The sequence below is a fragment of the Ursus maritimus genome, unplaced genomic scaffold (genome assembly GCF_017311325.1).
Source record: "Ursus maritimus isolate PB19 unplaced genomic scaffold, ASM1731132v1 scaffold_16, whole genome shotgun sequence".
Classification (NCBI taxonomy): domain Eukaryota; kingdom Metazoa; phylum Chordata; class Mammalia; order Carnivora; family Ursidae; genus Ursus; species Ursus maritimus.
The window spans coordinates 10,933,767-10,941,927 of NW_024424008.1; positions in this window are offsets into that span (position 1 = coordinate 10,933,767).

The window sequence follows — 8,161 nt, forward strand, 5'->3', positions numbered from 1 at the left end:
TGTGAGCGGAGCAGCCCCGCTGTCTGGAGGAGGCTCCGTTTCCACAGCCAGCCTGGGAAGAGGCCGCGCCGTGCAGGGGACACACTCCGGCTTGTCAGCTGGAGTCCTGGAGGCCTCTAGTGTTGGAGCTGGGAGTCGGCCGCGGGGAAGGTGGTGGGTGCTGGTGGGAATGGGACCCAATTTAAACTTCCAGCTCAGCCTCCTCATTTTACAGACACGGAAACCAAGACCCAGCAAAAGTGTGGGGTTTGCCAAAGACCTGAGGCTTTGGGGGCACAAAATAAAGGAATAGGACCGGTCCTTCCCCTTGAGGGGCTAAACCCCTAGATAAGCAGATAAACATGCATGAGAGGAACAACTGGGGCCTGATCCCCATGCACCTTACCGGGGCTTAAGCCGTGGGCGCCCTTCTGCAAATGTTTATCAAAAGAAGGAGAGACCGTGTCCTTGTCACCTCTACAATGTCAAGAGCGTGGGATTTGGAGTCAACAGATCTGGGTTTGAGTCCCAGCTCTACTTTGAGTTGATGGAATCTTGAGCAAATCACTTCCGAGCCTTGGTTTTCTCGACTGTAACATTGGGACAAGCCACGTGCTACCACCCAGCCTACTTCCTAGAGTCCTGGTGAGACCCAGCAGAGTTAACGGGTGTGAAAGTGTAAATAAGTAAGAGTCTCTGCACATGGTAGCTATTATATATATTATTACCCCCCGCTCAGGATCCTTGGCTGAAACCTCTGGAATATGGATCCACAGATAGCTTTAACTCTCTTCCTCTTCCCGCCCCTTTCAAAATGCACGGGGAAGAAAGGGATGTCAAACCAATTGGTCATCTGTCTACCATCTCAACAGCTTTCCCAGATAGTCCATGACATAGAAAGTAGAAGAACTCAGCCATTGTAATTTAACATCACTCCACCCATCGACTGAACACCCGCCATATGCCAGCGGTCGGCCACACTGTGTGAGGAGTCAGAGTTGGATAAGACAAGTTCCTTGGCCACCTTGAGAGGCTCACCAGGTAGTGGGAGACAGACATGGACATGACTAATTATAACACGCTACAGAAAAACACAATTGCCATAGGAAAGATACAAATCAAGCGCTGTGGGAGCCAGAGGAGGGAACGATTCATTACCCAAAAGGAAATTGGGGAAAGTTTTATCAAGGAAGTGGTATGAAAGGACGGGCAGGGTTTAGCTCGGTCAGGAAGCATAAGAAAGGGCACTCCAGACCAAGAGAACGGCACAGGCAAATGCATGAAATTGTCAGAGGAATGGTGGTCTAGAGGTCACAGTGAGATCAAGTGAGGGATGGGGTGTGAGCAGGAACCAAGGAAAAATCACTAGGTCCCAGCTCTGACCCAGTCATGGATGTTGCTGCCTCATTGCTCTTTTTGCTGGCTGGGGTCACCGTGGCCTCCGTCCCTCAGTCAGGGAGAATCTCATGCTAGCCCTTCCTCCAGCAAGGTGGGACCTAACCCCCAGCCAGGAGAGCCCACCGCGAAGGAACAGGGAACCGCAACCACCAGAGGCAAAGAGGCTGGGGCTGGGGAGCAGTGGTCATAGCCACCCTTCCCAGCTCTGGGATGTAGCAATGACACCATCTAGAACATGATGGCAAAGACCCGAAGCCCCTTGGCATGGGTCACACACTAAGTTGCTCTCCTTCCCTCCTTTGTCCAGAAGAAGCCAGCTCCTTCTTTTAGGAGTGATGCAAAATGGTCCATTTTGGACCTTCTCCCCTCCCCTGGGCCCAGCAGCCCTCCTGGGCTGGCCCATCTAAATCCCGACACACCAAGTCTGCCTATTTCTTATTCATCGGGTGAATGTACCATCTTTTACTTAAGTATTCTCCTTTGAGGGAAACATTGATTGTTTTCCAATTTTTCACTATTTCCAATAATGATGCAATAAATATCTTAATGAATATTGCTCATTTCATCCTTTATCCTTGATCCTTTAAAAAGTAATCTCTTAGGAACAATCTCCAGGAATCAAGATCGCTAGGTCAGAGATTAGAATCATTTTAATGGCTTCTGATATATATATTTCCAAATTAATGTTCAGAAGCTTTGTGCCTTTTACTCTGTCACCAGCTCAAGGGAGAGGACCAGTTGGACTACACTATAGGCTCTTGGGCTCTTCACAAACTGTTGGTCCTGCTTTATTTCCCACTATTTTCTCCCCCAACATGCCACCCATACTGCAGCCACAAGGGATGACTCACCCTCCCCAAATTATTCTCCCATGCTTTTGTGCCTTTGTATTTCCTATTGTCCACCGCCATCCTTGCCTGAGAATATCCTTCCCTTAACATGCCTTCTCACCATATAGCTCTGCTTTGTGATTTTTAAGTTCAGACTTTACCTACCAACTTTGAGCAATGGAAGATTTCTCTAACGCCGTTTCCCTGCCCCATCTTCTGATATAATTGTATCATGAATTTTAGTTAAATCATCATATAATACTTACATATTATAACCGGAAGTATCATTTTTAAATTTCATTTATTTGAGAGAGGGAGCACAGCAGGGGGAGTGGCAGGCAGAGGGAGAAACAGGCTCCCTGCTGAGCAAGGAGCCCTATGTGGGACTCGATCCCAGGACCCTGAGATCATGACCCGAGCTGAAGGCAGACGGTCAACCGACTGAGCCACCAAGGCATCCCTGATGAGAAGTATCATTAAAAATATTTGCCCTCTGAGATGCCCACATTCCCTCCAGGACTGTCGCCTCTCCTAGAAAGGTCAGAGCCTGTTGAGGGAAGGCAGAACACTCAGGGACAGGGGCTGATGTGTGGGAGGTGGGCAGGCCAGCCATTGGCTGGCAGCCTGGTGTCTCTGGATGGTTCCCATGTAGGGCTGGCTCCCTGGGCCCAAGCAAGCAGGGCTGAGGTAAACCTTCTGGGGAAACAAAGGGAGTACCCAGAAGGGACTGGAGGCTACGTATTGGCACAAACACTGACTGAGCCATAGAGATGCTGGCCTTTCCAGCAGGTTTCTAGAGCCCCTGGCTATGTTAGGTATTGTCTCTTTAGTTGCTGGATTCTAGGAAGGTTCAGGGAATTCTAAGACAGGGAGCTAGGGCAATTGGAACTATAGCAGTGGGGTACTCTGGGAACTTGGGATAGTTATTATTTACTAACCAGTATAGAAAAATGTCAACAACTCATAAAGTCTAAAATCACTAATATGCCCTGTTGGTCCTGATTATGACTATGTAAATATTATTCACAGCCAAGCCATGTAGGGCTTTGTGATTATATTTCCACTTTTGTTAACACTTTAGTTTTTCCTAGAGTTAATAATTGCCTTGTTGTTTTCTTTTGCTTAGTTTCAATATACTTATTACTAAACCATCTCCCAAACTCTTTGACAGAATAATACAATGACCAAATCCGTCAAGTAATTTCTTGCTTCCAGCTCTATCCCAGGCACTGTGCTAAGTGCTGGGGATTCAACTGGGAACAAGACAGACATGGTCCCTACTTTCACTGAGTTTATAGTCTAGCAAGGGATAAGATATAAGTAATTATACTTGTTTTTTTAAGTGTCAGAATGGGAGAAGAGTGGGTTCTATGGGAACACATACCAGATAAACCTCACCCAGCTAAACCTGAAAATGGATGGAAACTATTCGTTCAGACAGCATACATTTACTGAATTTCTCTTACATAACCGGGACGTGTTCTAAATGCTGAGAACACAGCACCGAACGACACAGACAAGGCCCCTGCCTTCATTGAGCTTACATTCTAGTGAGACAAGACAGATAACAAACACAGATAATTTTCAATGGAAACAAGAACTATAAAATAAACAAGGTGGCTTGATGGGGAATGACTGCGGCATCAGGAATGTCAGGAAGATTAGGCTATTTTAGGCAGATTGGCAGGGTCATGGAAAGTCTCTCTGAGGAAGTAACAACTGACCTGATATTTGAAGGATGAAAATAGCCACCTATGCAAAGAGTAAGGAAAGGCGTGTTCTAGGCAGAGGGAACACTATCTGCAAGATTGGAGGAGGAGCAAGAGCATAAGGTTTTGGAACATATTTGAAATTAGTTCCATATGGCTGGGACATACAGGGCAGGGGGAAGTTGCTAGAGAAAAGAGAATGGATGTGAGCTATAGGGTGGGAGCCCTGCCACCCTTAATAATATCATTATTGATAAAAATCCCTTCTTTGCAGTTATTTGTCTGTCTAAAGATACATTCCCACCCTCTTTGCTCTCTGTAGTATTATAAGACGTATGGACACTTGCAAATTACATTTTTTTTAGACTCTCTTGCCAGATGGAAGGTGTTGGCAGGAGACTGAAGGGTGTGTGGAAGGAAGAAGCCATTGTTTTGTCCCGCTTTTTTATGGTGTCTCCAGGAGCAGCAGCACCAAGTACAGGCTCTTGGGTTCCTTCTCAGCAGCAGTACCCCTAATAGATCAGGACCTCCTGTGGGCCAGCCTTTACCTAGGGTGGCAGCAGCACCTTTGTAATCTCCTTTTCTCTCTTCTAACTCCTCTGAGCCCTGCCTTCCTTGGACTCCTCCATGCGCCTAACATTTCTGTAAACAATTGCCTGCTTTAAATCCCTTTCTGCTTCAAATAATCTAGAGTAGTACTGTCCTATAGAATGTTCTGTGATGACAGAAATGTCCTAATATGCTGGCCAATACAGTATCTACTAACCAGGAACTGACTTTTTAATTACATTTAATTTTCATAATTTAATGTAAAAAGCCAAGTATGGTTAATGGCTACCATACTGGACAGCACAGATCTAGAACGACTTGTTTTTCATCTCATGGGACACTGGTGATATAGTAGTTGATATGGAAAGTGGTTGTGGGAAACTGACCCTCAAAGAGAGAACCCTGAGATTGTTATATGACCTGACTGGACGTGAATTCAGCAATGACCTCATTGCCAGTAGAAAACAGGATACTGGGGCACCTGGGTGGCTCAGTTGGTTAAGCATCTGTCTTCAGCTTAGGTCAGGATCCCGGGGTCCTGAGATCAAGCCCTGTATCGGGCTCTCTGCTCAGCGGGGAGTCTGCTTCTCCCTCTCCCTCTGCCTGCTGCTCTGCCTACTTGTGCTCTCTCTCTCTGTCTATCAAGTAAATAAATAAAATCTTAAAAAGAAAAAAAAAGAAAGGAAAAAGAAAACAGGATGTCGTCTCAGGGAAAAGCCCCCACCTCATGGAAGATGGCAAGGAGTAACAGGACTCTAGGTTGGCTTGCCACACTCTGTAGGTGCTGAAGGTAAGAAAACGAGATTCAGCAGATTGGAGAAAGACAGTCTATTTCACAGCACTGCCAACAGCAGGGGCAACAGCATGGTACGGCTGGTCTCCTTGCCCCCAAGTCCCATGGGCAATGCAGTGGGCCCAGATGGCAGCCACTCATACAATGCAGTTGAGGAACCCTGGGACAAGGGCTCAGAACCTTTTATAACAGGCAACCAACAAGCCAGTCTCCTTCCCCTGGGGAGGGAAGGGTTGTACAGTAGCCATGTTATGATCACCTTGACCTAATTGCCTTAATTGCCTTTGAAACTAGTTATAGAAATGACTCAGGAACAGAGCATGGTTAGGTCTTCCAGTTTGGCACACTCAACAAGGATGTACGGGGACACTTGGGATCCCTGGTGGACTGCCTTCTCCAATAACTAGTAATCGATGGCATGCAATGGCAAAAGAGTTACTTAGAAACTATACCTGTGAATTCCTGGGATGATATGCTATGGAAAAGCAAGTCTCTGGTAGATCAAGTTGCTGCTGAAATGGACTGTTACGGTAGGAATTGTGACTACAAGGATTTTGAGATGGGTTGGCTGCTTCTGACTACACTGGAGGGCTTACTGGAAGAAAATTACAAGCTCAGAATTCTAAACTCTCAGTTCTATGCACATTCTGAGAACCTAAGAACTTCTACTATGGCTCTAAGATAATTTATGTATTATAGCTTCAGGACGAATATAATTGAAAATCACACCCAAGCTTTGATACTGTGGCTATAGAGTTATAATGTTAGAATTCACAAGTTCCCAAGTTTCTTAGATGAACGTTAAGGCATGAATGGGGAGGAATGGGACCCTGGGACTTAGAATGGAGACATTCGGTTTGATGCAGACAAATAGAATCTGAATACCTAAATCCTTGAGATCCAGAGAAATAGAAAAGAAGTTTATGGGGTTTTTTTTCTTTCTATCTAATTTCTTGGGGAAGCATGGAAGTATGATCAAGTTTTTTAGAAAAATCCTTACATACAGAAGTATGTGTATGAGTGTGTGTGTGAGTGCGTATGTGTGGTGAGAGAGAAAGAGAGGGAGAGCAGGGAGCACACTTCTGCATAAAGGCATCTATACGCCACTAAGCCCATTCAGCACCCCTATGTTTGAAGACGGAACATAAAAATTCAAAGCTCTTTCCAAGTCAAATGAATCTAGGGCTCCTACATCCTCCAACTCACTTTAACTCTATGTCCAGCCCTGCCTGTTAGCATACTAAATGCAGGGAAGGTCCATATGGAAACGCAAAATTCCCAGTCATAAATCTGTCAGCTTTGGGAGCATTCGTAGCCTCTTGCCAAGTCCAACTCCAATCTTCCTCTTGGGAGCCCACATTTCCCTCTCCCATTTGTCCCCTACTTTTATTGTTTGTTTATTGAAATGCTCCACTTGCTGGCAGTCTCCCAAGAAAGTAAGTCATCATGCTATTTTGTTGTGATTGGGATTCTGGGGGTGCAGAGGGGGGGAGGGTGAATGATTCTGTGGTGCCACTGGGGCCCCACACAACATCAATGGCAACTTCATTGGAAATTGCAGAACTCCCCTTCATTGATAAGACTTCAGTGTAGTGGTAACACTGTAACACTCTACTCACCTGAAGGTAGACTGATGAATAAATTGGGGGACCCAACCCTCCACTCATGGTCTTATAATCTAGTGGCAAAGATAAAGTAAAACACAGTTACAAACCAGCCATTATAGAAATGCAATGGAAGAAATAAGTACCAAATGCTTCAAGATCATTTGAGCTGTGGGTAGGAGGTGGAGAAAACGGAGATGTTTTCCTGAACCCCATCCTAAAGGATGAGGAGGGGTTTCCAGGCAAGCATGGAAGTGGGGCCGGCATTGATCCTGGCAGAGGAAGTAGCAAGAGCAAAGGCTTGGGGAGGACAGACAGTGTGGTCTTTGCAGGAACAGCAGATCATTCCAAGTGACCCGTGACCAGAATTTTAAGGGAAAGTGATGAAAGATGAGGCTGCATAGGAGCGAGGGCCACCTGTTCTGAAAGAGGTTTAAGTGCATGAGTGACATGGTCAGCTTTCTCTATCAGAAATGGCATTCTGGAGGGTGACTTTGGGACACAGAGACTAGTCAGGAGGCTGCTGCATTACTCCAAGAGATGCTGAGGGTCTAAATCAGGGTGGTGATAGCAGGAAGAGCAGAATATGCAGCAATTTCAGGGTTATTGGAAAGGTTGAATTGACAAACGTTATTAACCTCTTAGATATGAGGAATGAGGGAGAGGGCAGAGTCAAGGGTGAGCTCAGGCTTACGGCCTGGCTAGCTGGGTATACTCCTAAGTGTGAACCAATGGGAGGTTCGAGCCAGTGCCCTAGGGGCTCAGAGGCTGGAGACACCACTGTGGGGAGGGATGTGGCGGTGTGATCAGTAAGGGCCTCTGACTTCAGAGAGGGGATTACATGAATAGATTAAGAGAGAAAGACGGGCCAGTGGAAGAGCATGGGGCTTCGGAGCCAGAGATACATGGGTTCAAATCCCTGCTCCGTCACTAACTTACTGTGTAAATTGGACCAGGTTCTTTTTCTCTGAACCTCAGTACCATCATGTGTAAAAATTCGGATAAGGCTAAGTTCGACCTCTACTTGGAAAACTTAATTTGTAAAAGTGTAAACCTTTGGTAATCCTTACCACAACTCTATGAAATAGATAGGGTATTATCATCCCTATTTTACAGGTGAGGAAAATGATATTCACAGAGAGAGAAAGAGCTTCGCCTGAGGTCACACGGCTAGTAAATGGTAGAGCTGGGGTGGGAACGTGGATCTGAGAAAGCTATAGTCCTTGGTGCGAGGAGATGCGAAGGAGAGTATAGGGGGTTCTTGCCCATCAATCTCCCATCCGAAGTGGAGGACTCAAA